A 25,396-nucleotide genomic window follows, 5' to 3' on the forward strand; every position below is an offset into this window, starting at 1 on the left:
TTGCTTTTTTGTTATACATGAATAAACAAAAAAATCGCTAAATAATGTTATCTTGATAGTTAGAAGAAAATACATTTAGATTCCACTGAACAATGTAAATGATAGATGTACACAAGGATCAATCAGAAGTCAAAATGCCACTAAACTGGGCTGCTTTTAGTGGATTGACTGCTTGGAATACTGAATGTGCTATAGTCTATTATTTCCTATCACAGTCGACAGACTACAAGAAAACTGTCAGGTGGTTCAAATGTGAATAACTTGGTATCCATTCCATTAACTGTGGCCGGGCAGCACCGAACAGCCCAGAGAACATTACCATGGTGCTTTTGAATATTAGGTCCCTATCTGGCAAAACCTTTATTGATCTTATCTCAGAGCGAAAGCTGCACTGTAATGTTTTTATCTGAAACCTGGCTAAACATGAATGCATGTCAGTCTATTAGAAGTGGGGAAAAATATATTTTCACTCTATTATTTATCTAGCCATGTCGCTGAGCAGATGAGAATTTCATGATGAATATGAATATGAATAGTACACCATCAACAGCTTCCTCCTGTGATAATGATTTAGCAACCAGCTTCAACACCAAACTAAGGGCAACTATCGACTCTGTAGCACCAGTCAAACTGAAAAAGGCTGTGGCCAAATTTAAAAGAATTTGCAGAAAGTCTGAGCGGACAAAAACTGCAGGTCCACCTTGATATTCTTCGAGAGCATCTTTCTGCTTTTAATAAGGCAATAAAAAAACGCCGAGACAGACGGGATCATTTCTCAAAATTGATAATGAATCATAACAACTCAAACAGTGCTCTTTTCAACGATTGACAGCCTTATAAATCCCGCCCACAAGACACCTGGTGATCTGCTCTCCACCTACAAATGTGAGGAATTTGCAACATACTTCTGAGATAAGAGAACCAATATTAGGTGAGGAGGATCACTCAGGCAAGACCTGAAGATGTGTTTGATGACTTACCCCACCTTCCACCACATGGAAGCACTATGAACTCTTTTGCAGTGGTCATACAGAAATGCTCAGCAAAGTGGGGGTCTGTTCATCTGCACCTAAAACTACCATGGTGAAACCCCTCCTGAAGAAAAGTAACTTAGACTCTTCAGTCCATAGCGATTTTAGGCCAATCTCCAACCTTCCCTTTTTAAGCAAAAAAATAATAATTCTTGAAAAAAAGGTGTTCAAACTGTTAAATAATCTCCTTATTCCCATTTGACATGTTCCAATCTGGCTTTTGTGCCGATCATAGCACTGAGATAGCACTATGTTGTTAAGTTATTAACTAGGTTCTTAATGACCTTAGAATTAATTAATTAATGCTGATGCCAAAATGCTCTTTGTCCTTGTCCTGCTGGACCTGAGTGCAGCTTTTGATACTGTGGACCATGATATCCTTATTGATAGACTTGAGAAGTGGGTTGGCCTCTCTGGTCCAGTTCTTAACTGGTGTAGGACCAACCTAACTGGCCATTTTGTTTCCCATTGGTGACCACACCTGTGGGGTTCCTCAAAGTTGAATTTTAGGGCCTGTACTCCTCGTCAGTGTCATCAGGAAGCACAATATTAATTACTGCAGTTACGAAGATGACACCCAGCTGTACATTTCTGTATCACCCAACAATTTCAGTTTGATTGATTTCCTGGTGAAATATGGATGTCACAGAACTTCATACAGCTCAACCAAGATAAGACAGAGGTACTAGTCATTCGAGCAAAAGCCGAAAGAGAGAAACTGTCTGCACACTTAAAGACACTACTTACAGTAACACTAAGCACCAGGCAAAAAAACAAGGTGTCACCATTGACTCAGATCTTAATTTTAAAACCCATATCAAGAATGTGACTAAAACATATTTGTATCACTTAAAGAAGAGTAAGTAAGTTTGTCGGAAATCTGCCATCGTGGAGAAATTCTGTCTGAAGTTGTCCAAACAACAACATCCTCCCTAATAATAATATATCCCCCCGAAATGAACTTGCAGTGTTGGACATTAGCTGTTGTGTTTCTGCATGCGCACACGATTGGGAGAGGCAGCCACCAGAGAAAGGTCAGTCTACTCCCCTAGAACACCCCTGGCACTAACAACATGTTTATATGCAAACCGAATGTCAGGTAGGACACTGCATTTTAAAAAGCGTGTTTTCCGAACCAAAACAGCGTTCGTAAATGAAATATTTATTCATAAGGGATTTATTATAAGGGATCTTGTTCCCTGATCGCTACCGATTAAAGATAGTCACTACAACCGTTAGGAAGCTTTTAGAAAGCTTGAATATTACATGGACCTTTACAGAACACAGCTGTAAAGGTGCAACCTTTCCTCTCCCAGGCTGACACTGAGAGACGAATGCATGCTTGTATTACTAGCAGCCTTGATTACTGTAACACTCTCCTGTCTGGTCGACCAAAGAAAGCTCTTGGCAAATGATACAAAATGCAGCAGCACGTGTCAGATGGAGAGCACATATCACACAAGTCTCTGCACTGATTACCTGTTAGTTTTATAATTTATTTTAAGATACTTGTATTAGTTTAGAAATCACTCTATGGTCATGCACACCACTGCATGTCAGACATGCTTTTAAGGTATATACCCTGTAGATCCCTCAGGTCCTCAGGTACTGGCCTTTTAACTATTCTGAAGATTCCAACAACACCTATCTACTTCCTGTTTCAAATGAATAATACTGGGCAGAGGTCTGCACAGGGATGCTACAGACACATTAGCACACTGCAAAATACTGTCACCTATCTAACCATCTGTAGGAGTCTGCAGTGCACAGGGGTTACACACTCATCAGTACCCTCTAAAACACTGTCACTATCATATTTCCTGTTCCACATGAATAGTACTATATAGGAGTCTGCAGAGGGGTTACCTTGTTGGGAAACACAGTGTCTATCTCCTCCTGCAGCTTGGTCATGATGTGAGGGTTGGTTGCCAGATTGTAGGCCAGGAAGGACAGAGAGCTACTGGTGGTCTCATAGCCAGCAAAGATGAACATCATTGCCTGGGACAAGATCTCATGGTCACTCAATCCTATGATGATGGAGAGAGGGGGAGAATGAGAGGGAGGAGAGGGAGAGTGGGAGAAATGGGGTGGTAGGTGTGAGAAAGGGACGAAGTAGAGTATTTCCACGGTGTGTTTGTAGGTATAGGTGTTTGAGGCAGGTACTGTATGTGTGTGTGTTAGATGCTAGTATACAGTGTGTATGTGTGTGTGTGTGTGTGTGTGTGTGTGTGTGTGTGTGTGTGTGTGTGTGTGTGTGTGTTAAGGCAGGCACCTTTACTCTGCTCCTCTCCCTTTGAGTTGCTGTCTTTCTGTGAGTCTATCATCAGCTGCAGGAAATCTACCCGACTCTGGAAGCAGGCTTACGTCAGATCAAAATCACATGAGAACTACCAGATGCTACCAAATCTCTACAATTGTATTACACAATACTGGCTGAAGATCGTATATTTGATCAGTTATATTTACATACCTTCCTGGTGCTAGACACGCGATTGGACTTGATCTTCTGAAAGACAGCGTAGAAGAAATCTGTGACCGAGGCAGGGAATAGGGATACCTCCATGTTTGCCATAACAGGACCCATGAAGGGGAAGAATGCTGGACGGACAGGAAATGCCACGGTTACAAACAGGAACAGGAAATACCATGATACGTGACTCCAATCCTATTCAATGCACAGCCCTGTCCAGAAACAACTCCTAGGCTCTATCCCTAGACACTTCTGTATCCAATCCACTCAGATCTCCAAGTGTCCAGCATTTAGGAACTAGAGGTTGGTTCTGGACAGGGCCCATGTGTTTGTCAAATGAGTAGAGCGCAAACCATTGGCAGTGTGGTTTATGTCAGTCTAATCAATAAAATCGATAGCTTCATTTATTAAGCACAAAATGACTGAAAGCTATATGGGGGCAGTTGTACCGACTGTGAGGAACAGTGGGCTGAAGATGTCAAACTTGAGCATTTTCTTGATGTTGGTCACAAAGGGGTCGGAGGGGTTGTGGAGGGAGTCGATGTCGACACTGAATGAAGTACTGACGACCACATCCATACTGTATGGTCCAAAGAACCTGGAACACAACCACACAATCTCTGACCACCAGAATCACAACCACAAAATTAAAGGGGGAGTTCACTGAAATTACAAATTCACCTTATCGTCTCGGAGATAAATACTCACTCCTTTAGTTCAATGGGCTCATCGTTATCAGCCGTCTTCTTCAGATTGCTGACCAAATTACCAGAGTGCTGCTTCATGATCCTGAGCATCTGAGTTGGGAAGGATACATGGAAAAATATCATGATTGATACGTGGATTAATATGTGCAAAACATATATTAATATCATGTTTGAAACAGGAATTATTTTAATGTTTATATAGCCTGAGAATATACATCCATACAGGATACATTATGTATATAGTCAAAAAATAAGTGACTCCAAAGATGAACTATTATTCTATACTCTGTCATCTGACCACTGAACTTATCGAAGATAAGATCAAATATACTTTATTGTCCCGGATGAAAATTTGTCTTGGATTAATTAATTAAAGTTGCTGCTTCACACAACAACAAACAACAATGAATACACACTATACACATAGTACAAATCACACACACACTCTCACACACACACACACACACAGCGCGCGCGTCAGAGTTGTCAGTCATTCATTTATTTGTGTTGTATAAAGGAATGAATGAAAGAAGGAGAGGAGAGATGGGACTGTACCTCTTTGATCCGCCCACTGGTGAAGGAGGGAGACAGGACACTGCGGATCCGTCTCCATGCATCATCCTCAGCGATAAACACGGCGTCATACAGAGGCCTGTTGAGATAGATATTCTAGAAAAATAATAATAATTATAAACTGCAAGATTAACATACTATTAATAATGCTATAATAACAATGATATTATCTATTTAAGGAGCCCTTATGTTTTTTTCCCCATACAACAACTTCAATTTAGCGTATTACCCTCCTGTTAGTGAAAAGGGAGTTGCATTCCTTGATGAGGATGGTTTTGATCATGGCTGTGTCCATGATACACAGGATGGGCTGACGGCCATCATAGATCCTACAGACCAGCAAAAACAAAGATAGCCTCAATTCTTCGTGGCATTGATTCCACAAGATGTTGGAAACATTCCTTTGAGATTCTGGTCCATGATGACATGATTGCATCACTCAATTCCTGCAGATTTTTCAGGTTCACTTTCAAGATGTGAATCTCCCGTTCTACCACATCCCAAAGGTGTTCTATTGGATTCAGATCCTGGGAAGGCCACTGAAGAACACTGAACTCATTGTCATGTTCATGAAACCAGTTTAAGACAACTTTTGCTTTGTGACATTATCATGCTGACATTATCATACTGGAAGTAGCCATTAGAAGATGGGTCAATTGTGGCCATGAAGGGATGCACATGGTCAGCAACAATACTCAAATAGGCTGTGGCATTCAAGCGAATATACCGTAGATAGAGACAGACAGACCCATCACAGATCCTGCACTCTTAGAAAAAAAGTGCTACCTAGAACCAAAAAGGGTTCTTCTTCCACTCTCCCTTTGAAGAAACCTTTTGGGTTCCATGTAGAACCCTTTTCCACAGAAGGTTATACAGTACCGTGCGAAAGTAATGGGACAGTGAAGCATTTTTTCTTCTTTTTGGAGTTGAAATGAGAACGTAGAGATTCTCATCTTTTATTTGATGTTATTTGTGTACATATTGGTTTATCATTCAGAAATTACAACACTTTTATGCATAATCCCCCTATTTCAGGCTACACAAAAGTGATGGGACAATTGGCTTGACAGGTGTGTTCGTCAGGTGTGTTCCGTCACATAATTTGTGCAGTCTGCTATTGGTGTCTTGTCAACATGAGGACCAAAGAGATGTTATTGAAAGTCAGGGAAGCCATTATGATGCTGAAATATCAGAAAAAAATGAAACATTAAAACCTTAAACCTACCAACATCAACAGTTTGGAACTTCATTAAAAGGAAAGAAAGCACTGGTGAGCTAAGAAATCGCAAATGGCAAGGAAGACTTCCAGTGGATAACCTTAGAATGCTCACCATAATTAAAAAAAAAACAAAAAAAACAACAACTGCCCCATAGATTAGGAACACTCTCCAGGAGGTAGGCGTCAATGAGTCAGAGACTACCATCCGCAGAAGACTTCACCAGCAGAACTACAGAGTCTACACTGCAAGGTGCAAACCACTACTCAGCCACAAAAACAGGCTGGCCAGGTTACGGTTTGCTAAAAAGTACCTAAAAGAGCCTGCAGAGTTCAGGAAAAACATGTACCGGAGAAAGTGTGGAGAAAAAAAGGAACTGCCCAATATTCACAGCATACCACATCATCTGTGAAATATGGGGGAGGGGGTGTTATGCCTTGGGCATGTATGGCTTCCACTGGAACTGGCTCACGTCTCCTTTGATGAGGATGAATTCGGAAGTGTTCAGAAACATCTTGTCAGTCCAAGTACAAGTTAATTGCTCCAAACTCATTGGACGGCATTTCACCATACAGCAGGACAATGACCCAAAACATACTGCCATAGCAACTAGGAAATTATTCAGGGCCAAAAAGTGAATCCTATAGAATCCTATAGAACATGCATTTAATTTGCTGAAGAGGAGGACAAAACATCCTAAAAAAACAAACAACAATCGCTACAATATAGGTCTGGCAGAGCATTACCAGAGAAGATACCCAGCGTCTGGTTGGGTCAATGGGTCACAGACTTTTGCACTTTTGCATACAAAGGATTGGGGACCAAATACTAAACATGAGTGCTTAATTTGGACATTTGCATAATGCAAAAGAAGAAAAAATGCTTGTCCCATTACTTACGCAGGGCACTGCAAATGGAACCCATAAGAGTTATTCAACCAAAGAATCCTTTTAGAACCCTTTTTTTCTTTATTTTTTTAATTACATTTTTGCCCTTTCAATGACATGGAGGGAAGACACAATCACTTCCGATTTGAATTCTGACGTGTCGTGGCTCCTCTTTATTCATGCAGTTTGAGACGTGCTCAGAGGCAATATAGGAGCCTCAACCAATGAGAATCCAGGATGTTGTCAAACATTGGCAACGCACAAGTTGTGTTTGGGACCATACTACAGAATACTTAAAAGCTTAAAACTTAAATCGCTCAATAACAGATTCAAATTATTAATGTGGAAGCATGAAATTGTTGCTTGGGCAGTGTACTTGCATCAAGACAGATCATTTGTCTTGGTGTATGAGACCATTTCGTCGGTTGGATCGTCTGTGTTTGTGAAAATCGCACAGTGTCCGCCTGGTTTAAGAGTGTATACTGTAGACACTGAGAGATATATATATCCATCATAGTTAACAATAACCAGGATCAGTTTAGCAGACTCACCCCCACAGTTTCCCATATTTCTGGAATCAAAATTGGTGAAACCACCCTGGGAACAAAAAAACTAAACAAAAAAATAGCCAGTTCATAAATGCTTGTCATAAACCTGAATTATGGCTTAGTCTATGATGGCCCTTTTCCACTACAGACCGGCTCCCACTCCTCTCTTTTCGTTTTCGTTCAAAAGCTTTATTGCCCATTTTTCTGGGTAAAACAATTCATATTCAGCTCCCATGGCTTTCACCACAACAACACACATCATGGATGAGTCTACAATGTTGTTGTTTATGGGCTTAATCTCTACAAACCTTCTTATATCCCATTATCGTCCCGAGGAAAGGGATGGGTTTAGGACCAGGAATGCCTAGTTTTTTTAATATTCCATATGGCCAGTATCCATACCTGGTCAGAACAAATATAAATCAACAATCTGACTTGAAACAAAAGCAAAACGATCAAGTCATAGGTATCATTGAAACTGTTAGATAACTGTAATTATCAATACTATCATTTGTATGTATTATCACAACTAACTAACTAACAAATAATATTTTTTATTAAAACTTCTTACACTACGATCAGAGTGATGAGTAAGGCAAGGAGAGTTCATGTCTCGGTGGAGAAGTACGGAAGGTAACCCATCTTTACAGGTTCAATCGCTTCTTCTGAGTAACCCCGGACACGTCTGCTGAAGTGATTATTTTATCCCATCATGACACCTGTGTTTCAGATCATGAAAGAGTATGTGAGAGGTGAAGTTGAAGCCATGGCTAGTGAATGATTGAAAGGGGATCCCTGCGCAGAGGGCAACACTCAGTGATGTTATTGTCGGCCTTTATCTTAACATCCTGCTAATAGTTGCTGCCTGTTTGATCCCTATCGGGTTTTAATAGTTTGCAGACCCATTGATTCAAGAAGGACTATGGGGCAAATATTTTTGGGCAAATATTTTCTTTCGAGTAATACTGAATTTTACATATTTGAACTCCTCTAAAAATGTGTTATGTTCTTTACATGTATGCACTTGTTTTATATCATTGGCTCCTAAAAACAGTATTTCAAAATACTAGTTCAAAACACATCACATATTACAGTAATGAAGCAACTGATTAACATGAATACAGTGCTCTTCATAAGTATTGGAAAGAGGAAGCATTTTCTGTTCTTTTAGCTCTACACTTGGATTTGAAATCAAACAAATATTATGGGGTCAAAGTAGAGATTCTCAACTTTAATTCAATGGGTTTTTAAAAAAACATTTGTAAACATACTCCCACTATTTCAGGGCTTCAAAAGTATCATATAATGAAAATAAAGTAAATCAGTCAAATAAAGTCAAATAAAGTACTAATGTTTCGTATTAGGTCAACAATCTGCCTGAAGTCTGCGACCCCACCAGGCACTATCCACTATCCACTATCCACTATCCACTATCCACTATCCACTCATCTTTAGAAAATCATTGACATTTCCACATGGTATTGTGTCATAGAGTAGCTTCCCTACAGCAATATTATCTTGACATTGGGATCCTTTGTCCAAACCATATTTCAGGGTGTATGTTTGGTTGCAGGGGCCCAGGCTGTGCTCTCTGACTGCTCCAACTGTAGTAGACCCTGCAGTGAGGAAGAGGTCAACATGCTGCAGTACCGTCAGCCAATCACACACAAGAACCAACAGATCGCCAAGACCTCCATTGCACCATGCACGCACGCACACACACACACACACACACACACACACACACACACACACACACACACACACACACAAACACTGTCTCAACAGCCCCTTCCTTCACTCTCACTCTCTCTCTCTGTAGGTGGGTCAGGCTGCGTATTCAGCCTCTAAGGGGGGTATTGTTGGGATGACTCTACCCATCGCCCGAGACCTGGCACCCATGGACATCTGTGTGGTCACCATCGCACCCAGTCAGTAAACACACACACATACATACGCACTCTTTCACACACTCCTCCCCCCCCCCTTCCTCTCCATATCAGACAACCTCTCTCTCCCTCTCCTTAGGTTCTGTTCTCCACTCCTCTCCTGGCGGGTTAACCTGAGAAGGTGCGTTCATTCCTGGCCCGCCAAGTGCTCTTCCCCTCACGCCTGGGAGACCCTGCAGAGTTTGCCCACCTGGTGACATCACTGGCTGAGAACCCCATGATCAATGGAGAGGTCATCAAACTGGATGGAGCTATCCGCATGCAGCCCTGAGAGAGAGTGAGTGTGTGTGTGTGTGTGTGTGTGTGTGTGTGTGTGTGTGTGTGTGTGTGTCTGTGTGTGATCCAAGGTATACCACTGTGACAGCTCCGATGTGTGTGTGCATGTGAGGTGTGTGTTCATGTCTGGTACTCCAAGCGCTGCTGTACTGTACGCTCCATGCAGTTTTGTTTTGTTTTGTAAACTGATCCAGTAATAAACTTCTAATGAGTCTGAGTCTCTCCTCCTCTGTGTCTGTGTAAAGTGAGGTCAGTAGGAGCTAATAGGACAAATGAAACAAGAATGAGCCTTATGAGGCAAGTGTACCTTCATTTGTCCTATTAGAAGTGAATAGAACGCCTGGACACAGGAAATGCTAAATGCTAAAGTTCTCATAACATCACACCTGCACCAGTGTGTAGCTTTATGTACATGTCATCCACAACATTTGAGTGAAGGGAAAGGGACACATTTCTTTTGGAATGGAAAGGAGTCGAGGTACAGTATCTTGGTATACACACGTTTGCTCCAGTTTTGTACCCATTGACTGTGACCCTGTTTGTGTAAGAGGCTAGGGCTGACCCATTCTGATTCAAGATGTTTGTGTAAAAAAGGTATTTATTGCATATATTGTCCACTAAAAAGCAGATGATGGTACAAGTGTAAGGGACCAAGTGCTCCAACCTCAGTCTAGCCTGAAGATCATTCCATATCTAAGGAGCACAGCAGCTAAAAAGTTCTTCTCAATTCTGTAATCACTTGAAGGACATTAAATAGTAACAAGCTGCAAGTTTGATCGCCACTAAGTCGCCATAAAAGCAATGATGTGAGGTAAAATGGGAGTTTTAAAAGAACTGCTTCATATACAGATGAAATCCAATGATAAGCCCTTCTCAACGTCAAAGAATCCCAACCCACAGACTGATACAAAAGACAATGGTGGGTACAGAAAACATGCCTACAAATGAACTGCAGAGCAGAGTGATAAATCGGGTCTAGTGGTTTAAGAATTGAGGCTGTCGTGTGATTTTAAATTGTGTCACCATAATCACGGACAGGGAGGAGCATTGCCAAGACAATCTTCCTCCTATTATCAAAGGTGAAGCAAGACATTTCTTTACAAAACAAGTACAAGTCTAACTCACAAACTCTTGATCACTTTTTCAACATGTATTTTAAAAGTGTATCATCTATGTAAATGCCCAGGTACTTATAATGGGGAACTTGTTCAGTTTGGGTTCTTTTCAGGGTACAAATATGTTGATCATTGAAATCAATATTATGGCATATAGAGAAAAACATAACAGACCTCATGCATACCTCTTCAAATTAAGGTTTACCCAGATTGTTTCTAATCTAACCCATGTGCATACATGTGCCATGTTTTTTCTTCCTCAACTTGTAAATGTAAAAAACACAAACACCACCACTTTGTCTTTTTGTGGTGTTAGGAATACAGACCTCACAGATAAAAAAGTTTTGATAAAGGTCATAAACCGAAACGTCGACACAATAAATAAGCAGAGGTAACAATCGTGTGTGCAGGAGTATTCATTTTTTACATACCTTTTCTTCCTAAACTCATCATCACTCAACATAGTTTACAGCTATGCAACTTGTAAAATACAGCATTTCAAACATGACACACAGTTTGCCTTTGAATATGACTTTAATGAAAGAGAATTGAAACGGCAAGTGTAGTTATAGTGGTAGTATGCAGGGTAGTTATTGTGGTAGTAAGTTTGGGATAGTTGTGGATTTCCAGAATTGTCTCTGTGTTGAAATATCTGAAAGAGAAAAATTGTCTTATCATTTGTATAGATAAAATCTAAATTATTTTGAGGTGATTTGAGAAGCCAAAATGATCATGCTTAGAATGCACTGTAAGCAGATAATGGAGGGCATACCTGTATTTTGTTTCCCTTTATGGAAAGCCCTCTCCATGCTCTCTCTGGCAAACTCCAGGTTCGCCGCAATTACTCTTTTCTTTTCAGTCTTCTCCTTCTCTCTCTCCATTTCTGTCTTCATCCTCTTCACGACATCTTCTGTAATCTTTGTCATCAACTCTTTCACTTCCCTCTCCCTCCTTTCCACCATATTATTTATCATCCCATCCATCTCTTCTCTCATGCGTTTAACGTCATCTTCTTTCTCCTTCAGGATTTTCTCCATCTCTTTCTCGACCACTTCTACTCTCTTCATTGCCTCCAACTCCTTTTTCACCCATTCAATATCCTTTTCTTTCTCCTGTTCATTCCTGTTTCTCTGTCTCTCCTCCTCTGCCCATTTCATCACCTCCATCCTCTCTTTCACTTGTTTCACCTCCATTTCTTTCTCCTCCAGGATTCTCTCCATCTCTTTCTCGGCCTCCTCTACTCTCTTCATCGCCTCCAACTCCTTTCTCATCCATTCAAAATCCTTTTCTTTCTCCTTCTCACTCCTGTTTCTCTCTCTCTCCTCCTCTGCCCATTTCATCACCTCCATCCTCTCTTTCACTTGTTTCACCTCCATTTCTTTCTCCTCCAGGATTCTCTCCATCTCTTCTACTGTCTTCATACCCGCCTCCATCTCCTTTCTCATCCATTCAATATCGTTTTCTTTCTCCTTCTCAATCTTCTCCTTCTCCCTCTCCATCTCTGTCTTCATCCACTTCACGACATCTTCTGTAATCTTTCTCATCTCCTCTTCCACTTCACTCTCCCTCCTTTCCAACATATTCTTTATCACATCCATCTCTTCTCTCACGTGTTTAACGTCACATTCTTTCTCCTCCAGGATTCTCTCCATCTCTCTCTCCATCTCTTCGACTCTCTTCATCGCCTCCAACTCCTTTCTCATCCATTCAAAATCCTTTTCTTTCTCCTTCTCACTCCTGTTTCTCTCTCTCTCCTCCTCTGCCCATTTCATCACCTCCATCCTCTCTTTCACTTGTTTCACCTCCCTTTCTTTCTCCTCCAGGATTCTCTCCATCTCTCTCTCCATCTCTTCTTCTCTCTTCATACCCGCCTCCATCTCCTTTCTCATCCATTCAATAACCTTTTCTTTCTCCTTTTCAATCTTCTCCCTCTCTCTCTCCATCTCTGTCTTCATCCTCATCTCCTCTTTCACTTCCCTCTCCCTCCTTTCCACCATATTCTTTATCATCACATCCATCTCTTCTCTCACACGTTTAACGTCGCATTCTTTCTCCTCCAGGATTTTCTCCTTCTCTCTCTCCACCTCCTCTACTCTCTTCATCACCTCCAACTCCTTTCTCATCCATTCAATATCCTTTTCTTTCTTCTTCTCATTCCTGTCTTTTTCTCTCTCCTCCTCTGCCCATTTCATCACCTCCATCCTCTCTTTCACTTGTTTCACCTCCATTTCTTTCTCCTCTAGGATTCTCTCCATCTCTCTGTCAACCTCTTCTACCCTTCTCTTCATCACCTCCATTGTTTCGGTCTCCTTCTCACTCATCTTTAATCTCTCTTCGCTCTTCTTTACCTCCTTCTCTCTCTCCTGCACCACCCTCTCTCTCTCCTCCACCTCCTTCTCTCTCCTCTTCATCTCATTTCTTGTTTTTTCCATCTCCCTCTGGAAAGTCTCCTCCATCTCCTTTGTCACTTTCTCCACCTCCTCCACCTCTTTCGCCTTTATTTCCAACTGGACAATCCTCTCCTCCAAATCCTTTTTGTTATTTTCCTGCGTCTTTTGAATGCGACTGAGTATTGCATTGCATTCATTCACTTTCTCAGTGTCTCTATCCAACACTTTCCTCTTCCTCTCCATATTATCCTTAAGATGGTTGACTATCTTCCTCTTCCTCTCCACCATTTCTCTGTCCTTGTCCACCATTTCTCTGTCCTTGTCCACCCTCTCTCTCTCCTCCTTCAGCCTCTCCTTCTCTGCATCGGTGTGCTCCTTCACCTTATGCAGAAGGTTTTGGGCTCCCTCCACCTCTTCCGCTCTCTCCTCCATCTCCCTCCTCCAACCCTCCTTCTCTTCCTTTCTTTCTTTAGCCACTCTGGCCCTCTCTCTCGTGTGCCTGGCCCGTCTTGATGTCCTCTGTGGGAGTGGGGTGTAGGCTGCGAAAGCTGCCGGTCCTGCTGCCTCCATCATCAGGGCAGCCTGATCCTCTTTACACTCCTGTGGACATACAGTGAACACACTACAGGTGCAGTCTCGAGAATGTCTCTATGAATGTATTTGTCTTTTCTGAGTATAAAACCATTCAATTGTCTCCAGTGATCTTTACATATTGTCTATGTTTAGCCATCCTGAATGGGGTGAGTGGGTAGTTATCAAATACAGTAGCATAGGGCTTTGAAACTTCCTGATGGAGATGACAGACACAATGACAGGGAAACGTCAAGAAATATGATTGCGTTAGATAACAGGCTTCCCTCGCAAAGAGATTGCAGTACCTCACAATGTTCTCAAGAATAGGCTGTTGCGTTCCCAATTTCCCAAAAGGGGCTCTCTAGTTTTGCCTTTAAAAAAGGCCTACATCTACCTTTTATTCAACATATCCGACACAATTTATATTGCAAATCATGTAGGCCTGTACAGTAAGTAATTGTAGGCCCTTTGCAAAGTCAACTTACGACTTACTTAAGGAAAGGTCCTGTCGATTAAGACCTATTAGTGCCAACTATGTTTGGTTATATTTTAGATAGGGCCTACCTGAAAACATCAAATTAACCATTTTGATATTGTTCTGTCAATCATCTTTCTTCGATAGTCCATCCTCTATAGGTTATTTATAAAGCTGTCTCGTTTTAATGTTGATCTTTAAAATGGTTGATTTTGCAGCCCCATTTCTCTCTGTAACAACGATTGAGCTCGTCCCGTTTCACTTTTTAGGCTGTTACGCTGCTCTTTCACTGACAAACAGCTGTTTTTGGAATTGCGCGCTCACCGAAATTACCGCGATTTGACTTGATGTTGGGATCAAACTGTCTGCCGAGTCGGATGAATTACTTCCCAGAGATCTAACAACAAAGAGTAGCCAATTAAGGGTATTTCTTTGCAGTAGGTCTAGGTCCTGATTGTGGGGGAAATGTTGCTTTGAATTGTAGGCTACTTTGACTGGACGATAACATACGAATACAAACAAGTGTACAGTAACATGTTGTCACCACGGATGATAGAGCTTGATTTGATTAAATTTGATTAATTTTCAGCCCTGCTTCTTACAGCTTTGCGTTTACTTGAAGGCAGTTCACGGACTTGAGGTAGGCTGAAAATATACAGGAGCTTGTCGGCCGAGTGCTTATTCGATTAAGGTAGGGGGGATCTGCGCGAAGCCCACACATCGTGTCGCTCACCGGCCCCGCAGCCCACAGATCGACCGGCCCACCAGCAGCCATGGCACAGCCCTTTACACAACATTTAGGCAGCACCCCCTCTCGAAAGATACATCCTACGTCCTTGGACATTTGGCCCAAGTATTGGGGCAATTTAATGTAAAGTATTCCCGTTTATTTAAACTAAAATAGAGCAAGGCAAACTTACCTGCGGCGGGTCCCACCAGTTTTTCTCCATTGTGTTGAAATGTAATTGAATCTATTTCCACTAATGAGCGTACCACATTACAAATGACAATCAGCAAAAGCTATTTGACAACAACTGGAGGTTCAAGTGACCAAAGTGACTTTTACATAAATTTACGTCAGATATGCTCATGTTGTTTCTTGGAAAATATACGTCGTTGGGATTAATCATCATCATATTATTAATTAATAGACAAAACACAGACATAGATATAGGTATATAGATCAGTGCTAGGGGCTCGGGGTCGTTTCTGGACATGGCCCTCCATTGTAATTTACATTTACATTCATGGCATTTAGCAGACGCCTTTATCCAAAGCGACTTACAACAATACATTTGTTTAAGTAATTGAATCATCTATCCAACAGTCATCATAAGACAAAGTAATCAATGCTCACACCAGGGGCCATAGGCAGTCGGCTATTTCATTTTATTTGTATTAGCAGGAGAGAACTTGTACAAGGGGGGTAGCGGGGATGAAGAGGTCTCTGGGTGGGGTTGGGGTTAGGGTTAGTATAGGGGGGGGGGATAAATGGAAAACATACTCGTGGTTCAGGTATTAACTGCCAATGAACTTAGTTGGAACAATACAAATTACAATGTAAAACAATAACAATATAATATCAACATTTCAGTATTATATCAAAATAATGATTTAGAAATATGGTACAACCTGTGAGCTGCCTGGTTGCCTTGGCAACGGTAAACTACAGCGCTGTTCATCAGCGGTTCGGACTCTGGCTCTAACCGTCTACCTTCTCTTAACCGTTAGGAGAAAACGAAGAAAAACAAAGAAAATGTAAACTACAAAACACTCTAACATTAAATCCTACACATACATCTGTATCAGTGGAGTCAGGCAAACGTTACACCAGACTCCCTTCGACATGTTTTGTCAAGTGTCATTTGACAACAACCACTCATCGTAAACGGCAAGCTAGTGCTAACTCGTCCTCGTTTAGGATACCAAGCTAGCGCAATTACCGCTAACAGACTACAAACTTCATATGCTACTATGCCTAACGGTACACTAAATAGAAAGCCTACATTAATGACAAACTGTATTAATGCTTATGCTTAAGAATAAATGGAAAACACACTAGTGAGTCGTCTGGTCCTCAGTCTTTACAGGTATTAACTGCCAACTGAATAACGCAGCGCAAGCCACAGCTTATATACCCGCAGGTGATCTAGTGCCTTTTATACTCCAAATAGAAATGCGTGAAATTGAATGGGGGGAGTCTGTAAACATGCAAGATAAAGTGCATACATATAAAATAACACATTTGGGCGATTCTTCAACTACAGGCACTTTTGGCCTTGTGAACTTGAGGGGAAAAAAAATGTTCAAACCTAATTGTCACAGTCTAATAGGTTAATATAAGTAGTCTAGTTTCATGATCCATAAGAGAACGCACTAACATTACAAGACAAATTGATGTTTTTTTTTACATATTGTCCGACCCGCATTGAACAAATGTAATTTCCATCATATGTAAACATTTGATTATTATTTAAAAAAAGTATGATATACATAATTTCTCAACAGTGTAAGACCACTTTCACACATAGTTTTACCAGTTTATACCTATATTGCAATTACCATACATTTGTGGATTAGGTAAATTAATTGAGATGAGGACCAAACACAAAGCTTACATCAACCACAACCTGAAATATAATATTGGATTGGTTAGATACATTTCAGGAAATAACTACTTGTGTTATTACATTAAGTGGAACATTATCCCATAAACTATGCAGAAGTTTTTAATGAGTGATTAGAATTTTGTAACTATTTTTTAAAAAAGGTATGAGGTGGTGGAAATGACTGGGTCATTTCTGGGTCATTTCTGGGTCAACCCCTCTTTCTTTTTTCCTCAGGTATCTCTCCCTGTCTCTTTTCAGTCGCTCTTCATATTTGACAGGGTCCTCTTTTATTCTGTCCCTATAGGCCTGAGACCTTTCTGCAGAGAGGTCCGTGGCATCTTAAAAATAGATGAAAATGCATTTCAACAAATATGCATTTGAATAAAACATTAACATTGTACATTTTAATAAATAAATTACACATATGTAGCCTCACAATCTATGAATTGCACCTTGTAAGCATAAATGTAATTTCAACCTCACCTTTGTCATTTCCACCCAAGAAGGTAATGTGTTGGAAATGACGGAGGTGGAAATGACATTCTTACAGTATTTTGTAAAAAAATCCAAGCTAGCATCACAGATTAGCTATGAATTGGTACCTAGCATTTCATGCATGCAAAATACATCTATGTACGTTAAAAAATCGATTTATTTACAAACTCAATTGATGTTACGTCATGTTTGGAAATGACATACAATAAAAATATTTTCATTTCAAGCAATATTTACCTTGAGTTTTCTTCAAAAGTTGGTGAAGAAATCCAAAATATCCTCCATATCAGACATGTGCTGTGATGTAACTGTTCATCTCCATAGAAACTACCCAAACCATCTTTCACACAAACCTTTTAAAGGGACATTACAGTGTTGTGGTGGAAATGATGGCAATACTGTGGGACAACTACATTTTGTATATAAAATCACATAAATAGTTGTTTGACCTTAAATACCCCAATTATGTGTTGATTATTTTACTGATACTTTATTCAGTCACATTTAAAAAAAATAGATAAATCATTTTTTTACACTTCATTTTCATTATTGAAGATCAGAAGTCTGGGTGTGGGACAGGCACAAAACAGCAATATTTGCATCTATAACGATGTTGAAAAAGGTGAAAAAATCATCATAGACTACCGGTAAAAAGTTCCTAAAGTACTTTCATTGTAAAGATAACTATGAAAGTGTGAATATTCCCTTTTTTTTTTTTTTTTTTTATAAAATATGATCAAAGGACATGAAAGTGCCCGTAGTCTAAGAATCGCCCATTTACGTAAGTGGCCAATTACATATAAATATCCTATGTGCCACATAAACAGTGGAAAAAGCAGTGAAGCCCTTAGCAGACATAGGGGAAAATGTACAGTATATACAAACATGTACAGGAGCAGGACGTATTGTGTCTCTGTTAACACAGTTGTGTCATGTGTAATTGTGTTAAATGATCCATAATAAGTGCTGTCCAGTTTCCTCTATATTATATATAACATGGTGAATAACTCTTCAGATATTTCTTTAAGGCCAATATCAGATATATCTGTCAAGCTCTAATTACAATGAGCTGTCCTCCCATTTCTACCTCCATCAGCCTCCTGTTGCACAGTAATGAGTGATAAAGACACCTGATGACAAGGATGAGAAATGTAAAGATCACGGTTTCATCCAAGGCCCATCTACCTTTCATTCAAATTATGCTAAGATTATTATCATTGGTGATTTTAACCTACATGTGGACAATGAGACTGACTCGACAGCCATGGATTTGATGAATCTCTTGAATTCTACGGACTTTATTCAGTGAGTTACTGGGCTCACCCATAACCACTGCCACACCCTGGACCTAGTGATTACAAAGGGTCTTACTCCTGTTGCATCCTCTTTATCTAGCCATGTCGCTGAGCAGATGAGATTCATGATGATGAATATGAATAGTACACCATCAACAGCTTCCTCCTGTGATAATGATTTAGTAACCAGCTTCAACACCAAACTAAGGGCAACTATCGACTCTGTAGCACCAGTCAAACAGTTTGATTGATTTCCTGGTGAAATGCATTGCGGACATATGGATGTCACAGAACTAGTCATTGGAGCAAAAACCGAAAGAGAGAAACTGTCTGCATACTTAAAGACACTTCTACTTACAGTAACACTAAGCACCAGGCAAAAAACAGAGGTGTCACCATTGACTCAGATCTTAATTTTGAAACCCATATCAAGAATGTGACTAAAACATATTTGTATCACTTAAAGAAGAGTAAGTAAGTTTGTCGGAAATCTGCCATCGTGGAGAAATTCTGTCTGAAGTTGTCCAAACGACAACATCCTCCCTTATAATAATATAACCCCCCGAAATGAACTTGCAGTGTTGGACATTAGCTGTTGTGTTTCTGCATGCGCACACGATTGGAAGAGGCAGCCCTCAGAGACAGAAAGGTGAGTCCACTCCCCTAGAACACCCCTGGCAGTAACAACATGTTTATATGCAAACCGAGTGTCCAGGTAGGACACTCCATTTTAAAAAGCGTGTTTTCCGAACCAAAACAGCGTTTGTAAATGAAATATTTATTTCAAGGGATCTCGTTCCCTGATCGCTACCGATTAAAGATAGTCATTACAACCTTTAGGAAGCTTTTAAAAAGGTTGAATATTACATGGACCTTTACAGAACACAGCTGTAAAGGTGCAACCTTTCCTCTCCCAGGCTGACACTGAGAGACGAATGCATGCTTGTATTACTAGCAGCCTTGATTACTGTAACACTCTCCTGTCTGGTCGACCAAAGAAAGCTCTTGGCAAATGATACAGAATGCAGCAGCACGAGTCAGATGGAGAGCACATATCATACAAGTCTCTGCACTGATAACCTGTTAGTTTTATAATTTATTTTAAGATGATTGTATTAGTTTAGAAATCACTCTATGGTCACGCACACCACTGCATGTCAGACATGCTTTTAAGGTATATACCCTGTAGATCCCTCAGGTCCTCAGGTACTGGCCTTTTAACTATTCTGAAGATTCCAACAACACCTATCTACTTCCTGTTTCAAATGAATAGCACTGGGCAGAAGTCTGCACAGGGATGCTACAGACACATTAGCATACTGCAAAATACTGTCACCTATCTAACCATCTGTTCCAAAGCAATAGTAATAGATACTGTAGGAGTCTGCAGTGCACAGGGGTTACACACTCATCAGTACCCTCTAAAATACTGTCACTATCATATTTCCTGTTCCACATGAATAGTACTATATAGGAGTCTGCAGAGGGGTTACCTTGTTGGGAAACACAGTGTCTATCTCCTCCTGCAGCTTGGTCATGATGTGAGGGCTGGTTGCCAGATTGTAGGCCAGGAAGGACAGAGAGCTACTGGTGGTCTCATAGAGTGTTTCCACAGTGTATGTCAGTCTAATCAATGAATTCGATAGCTTCATTTATTGAGCACAAAATGATTTAGACTGAAAGCTATATGGGGGCAGTTGTACCGACTGTGAGGAACAGTGGGCTGAAGATGTCAAACTTGAGCATTTTCTTGATGTTGGTCACAAAGGGGTCAGAGGGGTTGTGGAGGGAGTCGATGTCGACACTGAATGAAGTGCTGACGACCTTATCCATACTGTATGGTCCAAAGAACCTGGAACACAACCACACAATCTTTGACCACCAGAACCACAACCACAAAATTGGTTCACTGAAATTACAAATTCACCTTATCTTCTCGGAGAGAAATACTCACTCTTTTAGTTCAATGGGCTCTTCGTTATCGGCCGTCTTCTTCAGATTGCTGACCAAATTACCAGAGTGCTGCTTCATGATCCCGAACATCTGAGTTGGGAAGGATACATGGAAAAATATGATGATTGATACATGGATTAATATGTGCAAAACATGGGTTAATATCATGTTTGAAACAGGAATTATTTTAATGTTTATATAGCCTGAGAATATACATTCATACAGGATACATTATGTATATAGTCAAGGAATAAGTGACTCCAAAGATGAACTATTATTCTATACTCTGTCATCTGACCACTGAACTTATCTAAGATAAGATTAAATATACTTTATTGTCCCGGATGGAAATTTGTCTTGGACAATTAAAGTTGCTGCTTCACACAACAACAAACAACAATGAATACACACTATACACATAGTACAAATCACATAAACACACACACACACACGTCAGAGTTGTTAGTCATTCATTTATTTGTGTTGTTGGAATGAATAAAAGAAGGAGAGGAGAGATGGGACTGTACCTCTTTGATCCGCCCACTGGTGAAGGAGGGAGACAGGACACTGCGGATCCGTCTCCATGTATCATCCTCAGCGATAAACACGGCGTCATACAGAGGCCCGTTGAGATAGAAATTCTAGAAAAATAACAATGATTATATACTGCAAAATTAACCGAATATTAATAATGCTATAATAACAATGATATTATCTATTTAATAAGCCCTTATGTTTTTTTCCCCATACAACAACTTCAATTTAGCGTATTACCCTCCTGTTAGTGAAAAGGGAGTAGCATTCCTTGATGAGGATGGTTTTGATCATGGCTGTGTCCATGATACACAGGACGGGCTGACGGCCATCATAGATCCTACAGACCAGCAAAAACAAAGATAGTTAGATATACACTCACCCAACACTTTATTAGGAACACTATACTAATACTGGGTAGAGCCTCCCTTTGCTCTCAAAACAGCTTCAATTCTTCGTGACATTGATTCCTTTGAGATTCTGGTCCATGATGACATGATTGCATCACGCAATTCCTGCACATTTTTCAGGTGCACTTTCAAGATGTGAATCTCCCGTTTTGCCACATCCCAAAGGTGTTCTATTGGATTCAGATCCGGTGACAAGGAAGGCCACTGAAGAACACTGAACTCATTGTCATGTTCATGAAACCAGTTTAAGACGACTTTTGCTTTGTGACATGGTGCATTATCATGCTGGAAGTAGCCATTAGAAGGTGGGTAAATTGTGGCCATGAAGGGATGCACATGGTCAGCAACAATACTTAAATAGGCTGTGGCATTCAAGCAAATATACCGTAGATAGAGACAGACAGACCCATCACAGATCCTGCACTCTTTGAAAAAGTGCTACCTAGAACCAAAAAGGGTTCTTCTTCCACTGTCCCTTTGAAGAAACCTTTTGGGTTCCATGTAGAACCCTTTCCACAGAAGGTTATACAGTACCCTGCGTAAGTAATGGGACAGTGAAGCATTTTTTCTTCTGTTTGGATTTGAAATAAAAACGTAGAGATTTTTATTTTTTATTTGATGTACATATTGGTTTATCATTCAGAAATTACAACACTTTTATGCATAATCCCCCTATTTCAGGCTACACAAAAGTGATAGGACAATTGGCTTGACAAGTGTGTTCGTCAGGTGTGTTCCGTCACATAATTTGTGCAGTCTGCTATTGGTGTCTTGTCAACATGAGGACCAAAGAGATGTTATTAAAAGTCAGGGAAGCCATTATGATGCTGAAATATCAGAAAAAAAATAAACATAGCCAAAACCTTAAACCTACCAAAATCAACAGTTTGGAACTTCATTTAACTTCATTAAAAGGAAAGAAAGCACTGGTGAGCTCAGAAATTGCAAATTACCTAGTAGGCCAAGGAAGACTTCCAGTGGATAACCAAAGAATGCTCACCATAATTGAGAATCATTAATTTACATCTTGTCAGTCCAAGTACAAGTAAATGGCTCCAAACTCATTGGACGGCATTTCATCATACAGCAGGACAATGACCCAAAACATACTGCCATAGGAACTAGGGAATTTTTCAGGGCCAAAAAGTGGAAAGTTGTTGACTGGCCAAGTCAGTCTCCAGATTTAAATCCTATAGAACATGCATTTCATTTGCTCAAGAGGAGACTTAGGGCAAAACATCCTAAAAAAACAACAACAGTCACTGCAACATAGGTCTGGCAGAGCATTACCAGAGAAGATACCCAGCGTCTGGTTGGGTCCATGGGTCACAGACTTTTGCACCTTTGCATACAAAGGATTGGGGACCAAATACTAAACATGAGTGCTTAATTTAGACATTTGATAATGCAAAAGAAGGAAAAATGCTTGGGCACCAAAATGGCTAGAGCCAGCCCTGATTAACAGAACCTTTATCGAGCGCACAACATCACATTAATGCCCATAGGAAGAATGAGAATAGAGTATCAACAAAATAACCAATTTAACACAATTTAAAACAACATACGTCTGTAAGTTTTAACCATACGTTAACGTGCGTCAAGGACAACGCGGGAGAATGATGCCCGTGATGGGCCTAACCCAAAACTCAAAGAATATCTCGCTGTCCCTCTCCTTAAATATCATTCCCAACAAAGGACAAGGTGTTAGATACATTACAATAGCAAAGGAATTGACAAATGGTGAAAGCTGAAAAATCTGAAACATAGTCAAAACCTTAGACTTGCCAAAATCAAGCACTGATGAGCTCAGCAATCGCAAATGGCTGAGGCTTCACTGCAAGATGCAAACCACTAGTTATTCTTAAAAAGGATAGTCAGGTTACAGTTTGCTAAGAGGTACCTAAAAAGCCTGCAGAGTTGTGGAAAAAAGTCTTGTGGACAGATAAGATGAATATTATCAGAGTGATTGCAAGAGGAAAGTTTGGAGAAAAAAGGATCTGCCCAAGGTTTACAGCATACCATCTCATCTGTGAAACATGGTGGAGGGGATGCTATGGTTTGGGCATGTATAGCTGCCACTAGAACTTGCTAACTTATCATAATTGATGATGTTACTGCTGACAGCAGCAGCAGAATATATTCTGAAGTGTACAGAAATATCTTGTCTGGTCGAGTAAAAGCAATGCTTCCAAATTCATTGGATGGCGCTTCATCATACAGTAAGACAATGACCCAAAACATACTGCCATTGGAGCTAGGGAGATTTTCAGGGCGAAAAAGTGGAAAGTTCTTGACTGGCCATGTCAATGTTTGGATTTAAATCCTATTGAACATGCATTTCATTTTCTGATGGTAAGATTTTGGGCAAAAACACCTCAAAAACTGAAGATGGCTGGCCTGGCAGAATATCACCAGAGAAGATACCCAGCACCTGGTGGGGTCAATGGGTCCCAGACGGTTATTGCATACAAAGTATTGTCGACCAAATACTAAATATGAGTGCATAATTTCGACCATGTATACCAATACTAGACAAAAGAAAAGAAAAGAATCTAGCAAAAGCAAACTATGTTCTGACAGGGTTTGACTCATCTAATATGACATCAGATCTGGATAGGTTCCTTGATTTCCTCTGAAAGGTGACATTGGCATGAAAACATGTACACAACATCAAGAAGAAACCATTGATTAAAGCCAAATCAATTGACAGAGGCATGGCAGAAAATGTGTGTTGTCTCTTTAAAAGAAATGTTAAAAATCTCTTTGTTTTCCCTGAATGAAACAAAGCACAGGTGTTTAAAAGGCCAGCCCCACCCCTGATTACAATGATCCACACATGGAGACAGCCAAAGCAACATAGATCAATAAGACATCCCACATGTCACACCAGAATGTGTGTTGGCAAGAGTGTGCCCTTATAGCCAGGATCCACTCACCACCTCTCTGGTCACATCTCCCTGATGTTCGTTATGAAGAACTTTATCAAACGTTCGGATTTATCAAACGTTTGGATCACTTTTTATGCATAATCCCCCTATTTCAGTGTACCCAAAAGTAATGGGACAGACTTATCAAATGTCCAAATGAAGCAGTCATGTTTAGTATTTAGTGGACAATCCACTAGTATTTAGTGGACAATAACTGCCTGAAGTCTGCAAACCACTAACTCCACCAGACGCTGGGCATCTTCTTTGGTGATGCTCTGCTAGGCCTGTACTGCAGCCATCTTTAGTTGTTGTTTGTTTTGAGGTCTTTTTGCCTAAATTCTTATCATTAGGGAAATGTAATGCATGTTCAATTGAATTTTAATCTGAAGGTTGACTTGGCCAATCAAGATCTTTCCACTAGTTGCTATGGCAGTGTTTTGGGTCATTGTTTTATTGTATGGTGTGGCTCCATCCAATGCATTTGGAGGCATTTGCTTGCACTCAAGCAGACAAGATGTTTCTGTGCACTTCAGAATACATTCTGCTGCTGCCGTCAGCAGGTACAATCATCAATTAAGACAAGTTAGCAAGTTCTAATGGCAACTATACATGCCCACACCTAACACCCCCTGCACCATGTTTCACAGATGAGGTGGTATGCTGTAAATCTTGGGCAGATCCTTTTTTCTCCAAACTTTTGTCACTCTAGTCCATGATAATATTCATCTTATCTGTCCACAATACCTTTTACGAGACCTCTGCAGGCTTTTTAGGTACTCTTTTTTAGCAAACTGTGACCATCCTTTTTGATGATAACTAGTGGTTTTTGATGTGTGAGAAAACGTGTTCTTTATTTGAAGAGAAGACAAACTACTTCTTACTTTTAGCTATTTATTTACATGTCAGAATTCTAGGCTTGTACAAGGACCACTTTTGGCGATGAAAATCACAGTCAGCAAGCT

General features: G+C 40.4%; 2 pseudogenes across 2 annotated transcripts in view; both read right to left on the minus strand.

Annotated features, from left to right (window-relative positions):
* Positions 1-3,594, minus strand: part of LOC310801560 (cytochrome P450 3A27-like) — a 75,333-nt pseudogene extending 71,739 nt beyond the window's left edge. Inside the window, exons 1-3 of the transcript in view lie at positions 3,502-3,594; positions 3,310-3,379; positions 2,898-3,058 (exon numbers count right to left, since the gene is read on the minus strand). The product of the transcript in view is annotated as a cytochrome P450 3A27-like (transcript). The remainder of the gene's footprint in view (positions 1-2,897; positions 3,059-3,309; positions 3,380-3,501) is intronic.
* Positions 1-25,396, minus strand: part of LOC310802306 (cytochrome P450 3A27-like) — a 230,779-nt pseudogene that overhangs the window by 181,932 nt on the left and 23,451 nt on the right. The window lies entirely within an intron of this gene.

The sequence above is a fragment of the Argentina silus genome (genome assembly GCF_951799395.1).
Source record: "Argentina silus genome assembly, chromosome: 3".
Classification (NCBI taxonomy): Eukaryota; Metazoa; Chordata; class Actinopteri; order Argentiniformes; family Argentinidae; genus Argentina; species Argentina silus.